Source organism: Ictidomys tridecemlineatus, chromosome 1, assembly GCF_052094955.1.
Source record: "Ictidomys tridecemlineatus isolate mIctTri1 chromosome 1, mIctTri1.hap1, whole genome shotgun sequence".
In the NCBI taxonomy this organism is placed as follows: domain Eukaryota; kingdom Metazoa; phylum Chordata; class Mammalia; order Rodentia; family Sciuridae; genus Ictidomys; species Ictidomys tridecemlineatus.
In genome coordinates, this window is record NC_135477.1 from 41,595,055 (window position 1) to 41,611,843 (window position 16,789).

Genomic DNA, 16,789 nt, shown 5'->3' on the forward strand with positions numbered 1-16,789 from the left:
CCCTCCCAGCCTTAATAAAGCACCTCGAACCCCAATGCAAAGCTGCCACGTGTACCCTTCTCACAGGGTGCTAGAAAATGACACGCCAACTTTCTCTGATAAGGAGCTGGGAACACGCCAACTCTCTTTGATATGGAGTTGTCCTTCACAGACCACAACGGAGCCAGCGCCATCATGTAATGGCGACCACAGTCCACAGGAACGGCTCACCACAGTTGGTTTGGGTTTGGCCATTTTCATTATGTAATGTTTCCAGAGGCAGTTTAGAATTAGGGAGAGTTACATCATATTCCAAACTCAGTCCTTTGTCTTGTTGAACTATGAGTAAATTACTTTCACTCTCTGTGCCTTGATTTCTTCAACCAAGAAAAGCTGAGATTATACTAATTTCCTCATTGAAGCATTTTGCAATTCTATAAATAGCAACAAAATTTAGCAAATCCTCGGAACTGTGTTGATCCAATTAAACTTTGCAGTGCAGTAATTAAAAAGGATTAGATACGAACATAAAACAGAGCTCTCTCTTTCCCCTTAGAGACTACAATCAGCTCAGTATACCAAGCACAAAGTTGCTTACCTTTGTTCACTGCATAAAATCTCCTAAATTTTCTTCCATTTCTTTACTGCTTTACCAGTATATTCCAGTTACTGTTTCCAGATCTGGGCTCTGCATGGTACTTGAAATCAGACCCAGTGAGAACACTTCTGCTCTCCATGGGACCTACACCATGTTTTCTATTTTGTTTTCACTGTTTGTAAAATCTAAATAAAGACAATCTTATTCTTACTTCCTGGCTGCAAGTATAGCTAATGCAGATTCATAGAATCTGTGTAAGGGAAGAAAGTTTCAAGGTTTCTTGTTCCAAATGTCTAAATATTGCTAATGACCTATCGATTTCCTCAAAAGATTCTAAGGTTATTTTATGGTCAGAATATTTCAGCTCTCACAAATTTCCAAATTGTTTTAAAATGGAATACATGACAAATTAGGACTTCTGTTATTCTCACTAATATCTTTTCCACCTCTCATCTTAATGAACCTGACACTTAGCAGGGAATCTAGAATTCACAATGTTTTTTCTTCGCCTTCTATACTTAGAAGATTAGTCATTTCGTCTGAAAAGCAGGCTGAAACTTCTCACTTTCTGGTCCCTTCACACTAGTTGATCTTCATTATTTCAATATGGTCTCCATTATTATACTACAAATTCCACTAGGTCAAGTAACAGGTCTGTATTGGTCATCCATTTATAAGCTTTATGATATTAAACATTTCAACTATTTACCACTTAAAATACTAATCTTTAAAAAAAGTGAAAGAATAGCACAAGTGCTGCAATTTTACATATTTTTAGTACAGAAACTAGAATAAGTAATTTGGGAGAGCAATTTAGCAATGAATTTTAATAATTATATTGTACTTATATTTTCACTAACAATACTATTCCTTGAAATGTATAGCAGAATAATTTACAAATAATGGAATTTGGGAATGAAATGGTTTGTTACATCCTGTGTGTAATAAACATATTATGCCATCATGCTAGAATATTTTTCAACATAACAAAATGACTAAGTTAATGTTATACTTTCTAATATTGTCTCACTAATACTTTTGACAAAGGTGAAAACCTTAGAATACTGTATGCATCTGAAATCTTAGAAATTTTAATTAAATGCATATCCACAATGTTTCCCAATGAATCATAAGCTCTTGTACTTCTTACTCCTTTGAGAGACTCATCTGAGTTTCCTGGTATGAAAAGTGGCAATGAAAATATTTTCTTTTCAGGAAAGTATATAATAAGTGGAGATTTGAGATGAATACAACATTTAAAAAATTAAGAAGGAAGATCTTAAATGATTATACTCTGCAATGCTTCTATTGAATAAACTCTGAACCAAAAGAATTTTTAGAAATTTGGACTAATTTTCACGACTTCAAACAAAGAAAAACTAAAAGACATAATGAAACTCAATCTCATCTACTCACCCAGAAACAAAATACACTTCATGTTAGGACAGTGGTTTTATTTGAGATTGAGTGGTGTCAGAGGGAGTCGAATACACCTTTTTTATTTCTTCTGCACATTGCATCTTCTGCTTTTTCCCCTAAAAATTACAGATAAAGAAAGCTGATTCTACTATTTGCTAATAAACTACTTCAAGAAAAATTTTTCTTCACATGCAGTTTAAAGTCTCAATAGAATTTTCAGTAATTTAGCAAGATTGAAATAATTATCTTTTTAAAATGGGATTTGAAAGTCATAGTTGTGTTGCTCTCAGTAATGTTTAATAACAGGTACCTCCTGTGAACCAAGTGACACTGAATTTTAGTTGGAAGGTAGGAAACAAATTTACCTCTGTCAAGTCCTTACAGTGTTTAAATACATCCAATTTCTTCTTGAATTAAGAAAAAAAAATTAGTGATTCACATTTCTGTACAAAACTAAATCTGTTTTGTGATTTTTGTATAGCTTATTGGAAAATTGCAACAATTGTTAAATAAACAGGTTGGAAAATTGAGTTAGATGCAATAAATGTTTGATTTTTGCTGTTGTTTTATTTAATCTGTGGGTGTATGTTTTTCAGAAATTTCCTGCTACCTGGTGGGTAACACATTTCAGTCTCTCTCTAAATGTATTACTGGCATTCATTAGAGTACATTCAGTTTAATTCCCCAATGCAGGAAGCTGCAACCTACAGTTTAACAAATCAAAAACTACTTTTCTCTCACTTAAATTCTCCTTGAATCAGAGAACATTATATATGTTGTTTCTGTAAAGAATTAATTTCTCTTTTGAGCACCCTTCTTACAAGGCACTTAAGATAATTTTGCCAAAGAATTAAAATTATGTTGACATACATCAAATTTCTGTGGATTATTATTACTACTATTATTCTATATTACTATATTACTATCTATATTACTATTATTACTACTATTCAAAATTTTATGATACTTGACAAGTTTAGAAATCCATTAGTATAGATATTATTAAAGAATATAATGAATATCATTTTGGGATAGAATATTATATTAAATAAATGAAATGCTGCATTTAAAAAACCTGATACTATATTTGAAGTAAAAAGGAACTTCCTGCTTTTCCCTCCCTTTATGTACTTTTCTACGCATTACAAAACTACAACTACTTAGATAAGAAGGGAAACAAGACATAAAATAAAAAATATAATAGAAACTATGTTCTTGAATTTTATTCTCACTTTTGTGGCAGTCTCACAATATAAATTTGTTTTTCTTTTGTCTATACTTAGAATTCCTAAGATGTTGTTCTTTCTTCCATTTTTCTGGAATAAAGTATATTAAGTAGAAGTTATATATTTTTAAAAAATATTTGGTAGGACTCTTCTGTTCCACTCCCAAGTCTCTATATTTGTGTATATGGGTGTGTGTTTGTGTGTGATTGTGTGTTTATGCATCTTGTGTTTGAAATATTAATTAAACTTTTTAAGCTGGTGTGAAGTCTGAAATCCCAATGACTTGGGAGGCTGTGGTAGAAGGTTCATAAGATCATGGCCAGCTTTAACATCATAGCCAGGTCCTAAGCAGCTCACTGAGACCCTGCCTCAAATTAAAAAAAATAAATAAATAATGGGCTGGCGATGTAGCTCAGCGTTTGAGCATTCCTGGGTTCAATCCCTGAGTCCAAAAACAAAACAAATCAAAACAAAATAAACAACAACAACAAAACATTTCTAAATGCACAATGAACTTTTCCTCCTTACTTTTTCTTGATGAAGCTTAAGTAAACTAGATATTTATAGATATTTCTTCAGTTCATATAAACTGACACTTATTATTGGATTTGACATTTCCACATCTGTGAATTAGAAAGTTTCCAGTTGAGATGTTTCTAATTTAATTTATATAAAGTAAGTGGATATAGTAAAGATACATAAAAGTTATCACCTGCTTGACAAATTTGATATTAAATTTGATATTAAATGAAAATTTGATAATAAATGAAATTTGATATTAAATGAAACTACATAGGAACTTAGTGATCACTGGAAAAATGGTCTCAGTATTACATCATGGACAGATGTAGTGGAAAGCAAGGAAACTTAACATTCACTGACTCGTGTTTTACATTAAACATTTCTCAACCACTATCTCATTTGATTTCCTTAGATTCTTGAAAATGAACTATTTTAGAGAGAGGAAATAAAAAGAGATCCTCATTTAAAGTAACATAACTAGTAAATACTCAGCCTATATTGAGATCCATATCTGTTCATATGTGCACTATTTTTCAATTTCCCATACTCTATATTATCCAAATATTGCTCTTGACAATAGCAAGCTAGATACTTGATAGGAAGTGATCATTAAAAACATCATCAAAACATAAAGAGAGAGAGAGAGAGAGAGAAAGAGAGAGAGAGAGAGAGAGAGAGAGAGAGAGAGAGAGAGAGAGAGAGATTGATTGATTGGAGGGCTTCATTTTCCCTCAGTAAGAAAATCAAGTCAGAAAACGAAAAGGTGGGGATAGAGAAGTTCAGAGGCCAGAGATATTTTTGAGGGAGTATGAGTAAAACAATTGTTTTGTTTGGATTATATGCATTTTTCCATTCTATAATACACCACAAATAATAGTTACTAGAGCTAGAGCTTGGTCTATTTCCACATAGAAGGCATAGTTCAGTGGTCGAAAAAGCGAAGATTTAATGATTTGAATGTAATTAGATGTGAGTTATAATCTTTGTCTTTCTTATCTGGTCGAAGTGACTTAGAGGAGTCTTACCTGCATGTCTATTTTTTTTTTGAGTCACTAGATCTTCAATTATTAATAAAAGGAGGTGAACAAGATGACTTTAAATGCCCCTAAGTTAAACATTTAATTGACTTGATGACATAACCGAAATTTCTCATATTTCTACTTTTTGAAAGTGATTGTATTATTATAATATTCCAACTCATAGGTTGCTTTGATCACCAAAGTAGAAAAACCAAATGGAATAAGATGAGGAACCATATATGTTTAGGAGCATAATAAAATGTTTGAATGATGTTTGAAAGGCAGAGACCATGTTTCCCCAAGTAAAAGTACCATAGAATAGAAAAAAAAAATACTCTAAAAAACTACAAAACCAAAACCACAACAATAGCAGGAAAAAAAAAAAAAAATCAACACTTCGCGACTCTTGCTTTCTCCCTGATGTGGGAGGGTTTTAGCAAATGTTAAACCATAAAGCCAGAATGTTTATTAGTCATTATTTGGAACATAATTACATGTAAATATAATAGAAGTTTAATTTTATATGTTTTAATGTGTAAATATATGAGAGACTGTAAAGCTGCCTAGTTATGAGGTTTTAATGCAAGTAATTAAGTCACTTTAGAAATATTTACAAGGAAAAATGTCTAAGTGCTCAAACCTCTTCATTGACTAATAGAGGGATGCTATGAATATTAATAGGAAGAAATGCCTATTACAAATACATTTGTTGTAAAAAACAAAGAGATTTATCTTGGTCAGATTGGATAGCGAATGGAGATTTTAAAAATCCATAAATTCTCTTCTAGTTTGGTAAATTTAACTGGTAAATTTTAACATTTCCAGAATATATCCCTTTTTTGCCTATTTTTAAGGAATCTTTGGTAGTAGTGAAGGCAGATATCAATTTGTCATCTTGGTTTATTTTTCTATTAACTTATATTGATGTAATTTCTTTTTAATTCCTCTCAATTTTACTGAAGTTTCAGTGAAATTTATGAAAAAAACCTCTCAATCCTATCAATTTTTTGTAACAAATTTAGTTCAGATATTTATAATAGTTTTTTATTATTGATGTATTTTTCTATATGTAAGTTATTTTTTATGGAGAAATATTTTAGCTGAAGGATAAGAGATGTTATATAAATCCTGGTAATCAAATATTACCATAATATTTTTTGAGTGGAACTCAAATTTAAAAATTATCAGTTTTATTTTAATAAGCAAAGACATTACATAAAATAATCCGCAGCATTCTGTCAAAGATGAAATAAAAGAAGTAATCTAATACAAATTAGGCAAAAGGAAATTTCTAGTATAAAACACTGTTCTAGAAGGGTTAGCCTAGCTTAGTGACTTTGGTAAGAAAGCATTTAAAACTGAAGTCTTGGGTACCTCACAGGAGCCAATAAACTAGTCTCCCTGGGGTTATAGTCCTAATATCTCCATTTCATTTTCAAAGACCCAAGAGAAATTTTAATGTGTCAACATATTTAAGAACTCTCAATCTATAATGTTAAAAAAAGAAAATAAAGTGTTTTAAAAGTATCACTTTACTATAAGGAGATTCAATGTTCTTTATACACAGAAGATATTCTATAGAAGAAATAAACCAAATTGAGACTTAGAAATTGTTTGGCAAGTTAAAATTATATTTGTGGAAATGGATATATTATAGATAGTCAATAACTTCTATATAATCCAGTAAAAAATACTTAAAATTATTTTGAAACATGCTTTATTTAAAGGTTATTTTACTAAACACAAAAATATAAACTACTTGTAACAAAATAGTTAGAAATATATGGAAACTTCTAGACGAAAATGATGAGAAAAGATATTTTTTAAAAATCTCACAAAAAGAGAATCAGCACATTTTAAATTTACCACATCAGTACAAACACACTTAAACATTATAGGAAAACAGGAAATATTAAGATAATATTGATTAAACCTTACTACTGTCACTTTTTAAAAAAAAATCTGTGCTTCAAAAATTTTCATAGACAATCTCAAAATGAAAAACAAAATCTGTAAATAAATAAAACAGAGATGATGGGGTATTTATAAAGTACTCAAAATTACTAATCAGAAGATGAAAACACAACTGGAATTATTAACAAAGCCTACAATAGGCCATTTACTAAAATAAATACAAATGGCAAATGGACAGAGGCATAAATATTCAAATTTACTAGCAATCAAAAAATGTAATTTTAGCTTGAATGCAAACCAATTTTTTGCCTATTGAATTTGAAAAGGATTTTAAAAATCTAATTCACTAGGTGGAAGGTGAGGAGAAATGAGCGCTTTCAATCACTGCTGACAGGCATGTTAATTGCTGGAAACTTAAAGTAAGTTCACTTGAGAAATATTTATCAGAAACTCTGAAAATGTTCATACCATTTTATTTAGGGAAATTCGTCCTAAGGGACTAAACAGAAATATGTGCAGCAGCAATTTTATTTAATGGCAAATGGTATATAACATACACACAAATTAGAATAAAGGTCCTAAATGTTTACCAAAAAGGGAGACATTAAATGATTTATCAGTAAAGACACAGAATTCCAAAACAAAATGTCATTTAAAAAAATGGATACAAGTAAACAAAAGAAGATGTGCTTTAGTCAATAGTCAATAAAAGACCTAAAGATTTATGAATATTGCATTTATTTAAATCTGATCATCACAATTTAAAAAAATATTTTGCTTTGTGTTGTCAGGAAAGTCAAGAAAGTAGATGAATTGTATACTCATAAAATACTAGTAGCTAAGTCCATTGGACTATAGTAATAATATTATCAAGGAACATAATATGCCATTACTTAATATGGACTATCAGATATACATCCCATGACAGCCCTCTTGTGCTTATTATCCATGATGATCAATGAAAAATGTACTGTTAATCATTCATGAAATGTTGGTATGTGGTCTCCTGTATATGAATACATCCATGAGCACAGGAATATCTATTGTCCTATCAAAAGCAATTTATGTAAACAAACAAAAAACAAGTACTCTGTAGAAACACAGCTAGGTTAAATCAGAATTTAATCATATCAAACAATAAATGATAACTGAGTAAAATCTAAAGAATTATCATAGACTTTGCTCTAAGACTACAATGAAAAAGTATGAACCAATAATAATGTATTTTATAGTTCTGTATTTTCAAAAAGTAAACAATTAGCTACCTAATAGTTATTTTTAAATAATTAATAAGAAATAGTTTAAAAATATATTAAAACAAATTAAAATTATATATACACATATGAACTGACTTCAAATTATATTACAGAGCTATATTAACAAAACACCTTCATGGTACTGATGTAAAAACAGACACATTGACCAATGGTGCAGTTTGGAAGACACAAACTGACATAGCTATAGTCATCCGATCCTTGACAAAAGTGCCAAAAACATACGTTGGAGAAAAGATGGGCTTTTCAACAAATGGTGTTTGGAAAACCAGATATCTGTAAGAAGGAAGAAAGTAGATCTATATCTCTCACATAGCACAGAAATCAACTAAAATATGGATGGAAAAACCTAGGTATTAGACCAGACACATTTAAACTGCTATAAGAAAATGTAGGGTAAACTTTGCAACATATGGGCACAGGCAATGATTTTATCAATAGCATCTTAAGTTCAGGAAAAAATATCACAAATTAATCTATAAGATGAAATAAAAAATCTTTAGTACAGCAAAGAACATGATTAAGAGTGTGAAGACAGCCTACAGAATTGAAGAAAAGCTTTCCCATATACTTGTCTGACAGAGATTAATATCCAGAATATATAAAGAACTCAAAAATTAATACCCAAACAAAATTAAAAAAAAAAACAAAACAACAAATAACCCAATCAATAAATGGGCAGAAGAACTAAACAGGTATTTCTCAAAATAAGAAATACAAATGGTCAATAGATATTTGAAAAACTGTTCAACACCTTTAGCAATCAGGAAAACACAAATCAAATCTACACTGAGATTTCATCTCACTCTAATCAGAATAACAGCCAACATATATGCAAAAAATAAAAGCTGACTAGAATGTGGAGGAAAAGGAACACTTGGACACTGTTGCTGGGATTATATTAGTACAACAACTATGGAAATCAGTATTAGGCTCTTCAAAATACTAGGCATGGGAACACTACATGACCCAGCTATAGGGCTCCTTGGTATTGATCCTAAATAATTAAAGTCAGCATACTACATGAATACCTCTGCTTATAGGAGCTAAAACCCCGAATCCCCTACTTTGTTAGAAGTGTATTTTCTGAGAGTAAAATCCAATAAATCTTCTTCAACCTTGTAGCTTGAAGTCCATTACCCCCAAACCAAAATACTGTGGGAGGTCAAATTGAATTTGTTCTCTAGCTCATAGCAGACACATCCTTGTTTGACTTATGTGTCTTATCTGACTTCCCTCAATTCCCTTCTTCTGAGAGCATACCCACTATGAGTAGTTGAAACAAGACTTTCTTAATTTCTACTTCTAGGAAACTGCCATAAAAAAAAAAGTGATAATTGAGTCCAGGCCTGAACAAAGCAGAGAATAAAAGGAAGAAAGGGGGAAGAGGAGGAGGAAGACTGTGTATACTGAGTATATCAAACACAAAATGAAGGACAAGTAAATTAGGTAGAAGAACTTGAGTTTGTGTTCAAAGACTGGCTTGAAGAAGACTATAGCTAAAATAGTCAATAAAGTGGGAAAGGGAAGATAAAAAGAATGTCATTGCAAGTAATTGAAAATAATTAGCCAAAAAATAGAAGAAGATATCACAAGATGCAAAGTTAAGAAGTTGACTGGTATGTTATATTTCAAATGGATCATCTTCATGATGTTCTTTGATGACATGATTATAGAAGGCCAAGGGTAGAGCTCAAAATCATCTGTTTGTGTGGATGTGTATGAATATAAAATTTTGAATGTATTAACAAATCATCTTAGAAGTTATAAAGAAGGACATTTCATACTTCTTAAGGGAAGTATATATAAGCAGGACATAACAATTATAAATATTTATGCCCCAAACAATGGAGCATCTTTGTACTTCAAACAAACCCTTTTCAATTTCAAGAGTCAAATAGACCACAACACAATAATACTGGGTGACTTTAACACACCTCTCTCACTACTGGACAGATCTTCCAAACAAAAACAAATAAGGAAAATATAGAACTAAATAATACAATCAATAATTTAGACTTAACAGATATATATAGAATATTTCATCCATAAATGAGCAAATATACTTTCTTCTCAGCAGCATAGGGCTGCTTTTCTAAAACAGACCATATCTTGTGCCACAAAACAACTTTTAGTAGATACAAAAAAACAGAGATAATACCCTGCATTCTATCAGACCACAATGGAATGAAATTAGAAATCAACAATAAAATAAAAAAATAGAAGCTACTGTCCAAGTGGAGACTAAATAATACACAATTGAATAATAAATGGATAGCAGGAAAAAACATGGATGAAATTAAAAAATTCTTAAAGGCAAATGAGAACAATGATACAACATATCAAAATCTCTGGGACACTATGAAGGCAGTACTAAGATGAAAGTTTATTGCATTGAATGCATTCATTAAAAGAATAGAATATAAACAAATAAATGACTTACCACTACATCTCAAAGTCCTAGACAAAAAAAGAACAAATCAACACCAAAAGCAATAGAAGACAGGAAATAATTAAAATCAGAACTGAAATCAATAAAATTGAAACAAAAGAAACAATTTTAAAAAATTGACAAAACAAAAAGTTTATTCTTTGAAAAAATAAATAAAATAGATAAATCCCTGGCCACGCTAATGAAGAGAAAAAGACAGAAAACTAAAATTACTAAAATACAAGATGAAGAAGGAAATATCACAATGAACACATCTGAAATACAGAAGATAATTAGAAATTACTTTGAAAATTTATACTCTAATCAAATAGAAAATATCAAAAACATTGACAAATTTCTAGATACATATGACCTACCCAAACTGGATGAGGAGGTCATATATTATTTAAGCAGATAAATTTCAAGTAATGAAATAGAAAATTCCATCAAAAGCCTACCAACCAAGAAAAGCCCAGCTGAATTTTCAGCTGAGTTCTGCAAGACTTTCAAAAAAAGAATTAATACCAAATACTCCACAAAGTATTCTATGAAATAGAAAAGGAGGGAACTCTTCTAAACTCATTCTATGAGGCAAATATCACCCTGATACCTAAACCAGACAAAGACACATCAAGGAAAGAAAACTTCAGATCAATATCCCTGATGAAGATAGATATAAAAATTCTCAATAAAATTCTGATAAATCACATACAAAAACATCTTAAAAAGATAGTGCACCACAATCGAGTGGGATTTATCCCAGGGATGCAGAGTTGGTTCAACATACAGTAATCAATAAGTGTAATTCATCATATTAATAGACTTAAAAACAAGAATCATATGACCATCTCAATAGATGCAGGAAAAACATTTGGCAAAATACAGCACATCTTCATGTTTAAAACACTAGAAAAACTAAGAAAAGTAGGAACAGACCTCAACATTGTAAAAGCTATATATGCTAAACCCAAGCCCAGCATCATTCCAAATGGAGAAAAATTTTTAAAAATTTCCACTAAAAACTGGAACAAGATAAGATTGTCTTCTTTCAACACTTCTATTCAACATCGTCCTTGAAACTCTAGCCAGAACAATTAGAAAAAAGAAATTAAAGTGATACAAATAGGTAAAGAACTCAAACTATCACTATTTGCTGATGACATAATCCTATACCTATGAGATCCAAAAAATTCCACCAGAAAACTTCTAGAACTAATGAATTAATTCAGCAAAGTAGCAGGATAATAAAAATCAACACCCTTAAATAAACTGTATTCCTATATATCAGTGATGAATCCACTAAAAGACAAATTAGGAAAACTATTCCATTCACAATAGCCTCAAAAAATAAAATAAAATACCTGAAATCAATCTAACAAAAGAGGTGAAAGACCTCTACAATGAAAACTACAGAACAATAAAGAAAGAAATTGAAGAAAACCTCAGAAGATGGAAGGATTTACCATGCCCCTGGAGAGGTAGAATTAATGTTGCAAAATGGCCGTACTACCAAAAGTGTTGTACAAATCTAATGCAATTCCTATTAAAATCCTAGTGGCATTCTTCATAGAAATAGAAAAAGCAATCTTGAAATTTATTTGAAAAAATAGACCCACAATAGCTAAAGCAATCCTTAGCAAGAAAAGTGACCTTAAACTATACGAAAGAGCTATAGTAACAAAAATAGCATGGTATTGGCACCAAAATAGCCTTGTAGATCAATGATACAGAATAGAGGACACAGAGACAAACCCACACAAATACGATTATCTCATGCTAGACAAGGTTGCTAGACAATCATTTACTGGAGAAAAGATAGCCTGTTCAACAAATGGTGCTGGCAAAACTGGAAATCCATATGTAGCAAAACAAAATTAACCTCTATCTCTCACCCTGCACAAAAATCAGTTCAAAGTGATCAAAGACTTAGGTACTAGAACAGAGACCCTGTGGCTAACAGAAGAAAAAATAGGCCCAAATCTTCACCATGTTGGCCTAGGATCTGACTTCCTTAGTGAGAGTCCTAAAGCACAAGAAGTAAAATCAAGAATCAATAAATGGGTTGGATTCAAATTAAAAAGCTTTTTAGCAAAGGAAATAATTAATAACATGAGGAGAGAGCCTATAGATTGAGAGAAAATCTTTACCACATTCACCTCCAATAAATAATTAATCTCTAGTATATATAAAGAACTCAAAATATTTAACACCAAAAAAAAAAAAACAACAAATAACCCAATCAATAAATGGGCTAAGGAACTGAACAGACACTTCACAGAAAGAAGAAATACAACTGATAAACAAATATATGAAAAAGTGTTCAACATCTCTAGTAATTAGAGAAATACAAATCAAAACTACTCTAAGATTTCAACTCATTCCTGTCAGAATGGCAATTATCAAGAATACAGGCAACAATGAATGTTGGTGAGGATGTGGTGAGAAAGGTACACTCATACATACTGGTGGAACTGCAAATTGGTGCAACTACTATGGAAAGCAGTATGGAGATCCTTAGAAAATTGGGAATGGAACCACCATTTGACCCAGCTATCCCACTCTTTGGTTTATAGCCAAAGGATTTAAAATCGGCATACTATAGTGACACAGCTACATCAATGAATATTTACAGCAGCTCAATTCACAATATCAAGACTATGGAACCAACCTAGGTGTTCTTCAATGGATGAGTAGTTAAAGAACAGACCCAGAATAGCAAAAGCAATTCTAAGCAGGAAGTGTGAATCAGGAGGTGTAGTGATACCAGATTTCAAACTGTACTACAGAGCAATAGTAACAAAAACAGCATGGTACTGGTACCAAAACAGGCCGGTGGACCAATGGTATAGAATAGAGGACACAGAAACCAATCCACAAAATTACAACTATCTTATATTCGATAAAGGGGCTAAAAGCATGCAATGGAGGAAGGATAGCATCTTCAACAAATGGTGCTGGGAAAACTGGAAATCCATATGCAACAAAATGAAACTGAATCCCCTTCTCTCGCCATGCACAAAAGTTAACTCAAAATGGATCAAGGACCTTGATATCAAATCAGAGACTATGCATCTGATAGAAGAAAAGGTTGGCTCTGATCTACATATTGTGGGGTCGGGCTCCAAATTCCTTAATAAGATACCCATAGCACAAGAGTTAATAACAAGAATCAACAAATGGGACTTACTTAAACTAAAAAGTTTTTTTCTCAGCAAGAGAAACAATAAGAGAGGTAAACAGGGAGCCTACATCATGGGAACAAATTCTTACTCCTCACACTTCAGATAGAGCCTTAATATCCAGAGTATACAAAGAACTCAAAAAATTAAACAATAAGAAAACAAATAACCCAATCAACAAATGGACCAAGGACCTGAACAGACACTTCTCAGGAGGACATACAATCAATCAACAAGTACATGAAAAAATGCTCACCATCTCTAGCAGTCAGAGAAATGCAAATCAAAACCACCCTAAGATACCATCTTGCCACAGTCCTGCTGCAGCAGAATAGCCAGGGAGTGACGAATAACTTGTGTACGTTGATACAGCAGGAATAGGAGCCGTTTATTGTAGGACAACAGAGCTATTTATACATTTTGCAGAGCTTATCTTAATTAGCATAAACTAGATACATCAGTCAACCAATAAGGAATCTCCACACTTAATGGCTCACTTTTGTTACTTCACAAACCACTCCCTCTGGCATTTTGCCAGGCACCATCCAGACTTGTTTACGAACTCTAACATTTCTCTGGCAAAATACCAGGTGTTATTTTGACTTGTTTACAGATCTTAACACCATCTCACTCCAGTAAGATTGGCAGCCATTCTGAAGTCAAACAACAAGTGCTGGCGAGGATGTGGGGAAAAGGGTACTCTTGTACATTGCTGGTGGGACTGCAAATTGGTGCGGCCAATTTGGAAAGCAGTATGGAGATTCCTGGGAAAGCTGGGAATGGAACCACCATTTGACCCAGCTATTGCCCTTCTCGGACTATTCCCTGAAGACCTTAAAAGAGCATGCTACAGGGATGCTGCCACATCGATGTTCATAGCAGCACAATTCACAATAGCTAGACTGTGAAACCAACCCAGATGCCCTTCAATAGATGAATGGATAAAAAAAAATGTGGCATTTATACACAATGGAGTATTATGCAGCACTAAAAAATGACAAAATCATGGAATTTGCAGGGAAATGGATGGCATTAGAGCAGATTATGCTAAGCGAAGCTAGCCAATCCCTAAAAAACATATGCCAAATGTCTTCTTTGATATAATGAGAGCAACTAAGAACAGAGCAGGGAGGAAGAGCAGGAGGAAAAGATTAACATTAAACAGAGACATGAGGTGGGAAGGAAAGGGAGAGAAAAGGGAAACTGCATGGAAATGGAAGAAGACCCTCATTGTTATACAAAATTACATATAAGAGGTTGTGAGGGGAATGGGAAAAAAAAAACAAGGAAAGAAATAAATTACAGTAGATGGGGTAGAGAGAGAAGATGGGAGGGGAGGGGAGGGGGGATAGTAGAGGATAGGAAAGGTAGCAGAATACAAGAGTCACTAATATGGCATTATGTAAAAATGTGGATGTGTAACAGATGTGATTCTGCAATCTTTGTGATGTTTTGAACAACCAATAAAAAAAAAAAAAGAAATGTGGTATATGAACTCAACAGAATACTTTACTCAATTTTAAAGAAGAGTGAAATCATGGTATTTGCCAGTAAAATGATTGGAGTTGGAGAATATCATGCTAAGCAAAATAAACCAATCCCACAAAACCAAAGCCCAAATGTTTTCTCTAATAAGCGGATGCTAATTCACAATAAGGCAGTGGCCACTAGTGAGGAATAGTGTTACCTTAGATTAGGTAGAGGGAATTGATGGGAGGGGAGGGGAGGAAATGTGGGGATAGGAAAGACAGTAGAATGAAACAGCCATTATTACTGTATATGTATGTGACTACAAGACCAATATGATTCTGTAACATGTATACTCAGAAAAATGAGAAATTATATCCATCTATGTAGGACATATCAAAGTGCATAACTGTATTTTACTGTCATGAATAACTAGTTAAAACAAATTAAAAAAATTTAATTGCAATGTATATGAGCATCTTAAAAATTCTCAAGATTATTCTGAAATGAAAAGAAAGTTGGTCAACATCAAATAAGTCTACAAATCAAGTTTATAACATAAAAATATAAAATTATATATATTATATATATATATATCCTTAGATTCAATGAACATAACACAACTCATATGATATTAATTTTATTCACTTAAAAATACAAGATAACTTATTTAAGTTGATTTGTGATGAATCTTAAATATGCAAAATAACATTGTAGGCTCCATCTTCCAGGTACTTGCCTGTCAGATAAGACTTGGTGTCTTATAGTTGCTCTTCATTGTCCTTTCCCCTGTTCATCCATTCATGCCCAACACTTATATATGTCAGTGTCTGAAGAGATATGTGCATTTATAGTACAAGAAATGCAAATTAAAACAACCTTGGAAAATCTGAGTAGCAAAGATGCAAAATAAGATAATGCCAAGTCAACGGTATTGAGTTAAACTACATAGGTTGAGGGGTAACAGTCCTCTGCAAGGCCACTTTCTTAGATATCAGTAACAGGTTCAGGAGTCTCCAGGGGTACCCTTACTTCTGTAAAGATGGTGACAAATCTGATAATCCCCACACACTTCCTCAGATATAATAGTTTGTATAAACAGGCCTGTGAGCTCTGGAAAAGTTCTGCAGTTACAATTAAGGATTTATCATGAAGAAGGGGTATAAATTAGAACCAGATAAAGGAAAGTTTTGGAGGATTCCAAATGCAAATCTTCCATTGTCCTTAGGGGCCCATCCCCCTCCCAGTGTGGTAATGGGTGCTGACATGCAGAGTACTGCTAACCACAGAAGCTCACCTGAGTCCTGGAGTCCTGAGTTATTATTGAGGTTCATGACATAAACAGGATTGACTGGATCAGTGGCTATGGGATTGAGCATGATCTCCAGGCTTCATTCCACTTTTTGGAGGTGGGCTGATATCTGAAGACTCAAAATTCCAGTTTTCTAGTTACAAGGATGGTCTCTCTGGTATAGGCAATCCCTATCCTAAATCATCTTGTTAGCACAAACTATCAGATTCTGTCAAGGGGTCCAACATGAATAGCAAAGACATTATTATCATCCAGGAAATTCTAAATATTTTAGAAGTTACTTCTCAGGAAGGGGATACAAAGGCCAGAAAAAATCTTTATCACAAGCTAATCTTCCTAGGACACTGGACAAACAGGAAATCATGCAAACTGATGATAAGAGTGCAGACTTGTATCTCATTTTAAATAAACATTTAAAGTACTTAAGAAAATTGGATATTGGCAAAAAC

At 32.5% G+C, this 16,789-nt stretch overlaps 1 long non-coding RNA gene across 1 annotated transcript in view; it reads right to left on the minus strand.

Annotated features, from left to right (window-relative positions):
- Nucleotides 1-16,537, minus strand: part of LOC144366246 (uncharacterized) — a 120,818-nt gene extending 104,281 nt beyond the window's left edge. Inside the window, exons 1-2 of the long non-coding RNA XR_013425235.1 lie at nt 16,326-16,537; nt 1,994-2,112 (exon numbers count right to left, since the gene is read on the minus strand). This is a non-coding gene — a long non-coding RNA (uncharacterized LOC144366246). The remainder of the gene's footprint in view (nt 1-1,993; nt 2,113-16,325) is intronic.
- Between the last annotated feature and the right edge of the window lie 252 nt (nt 16,538-16,789).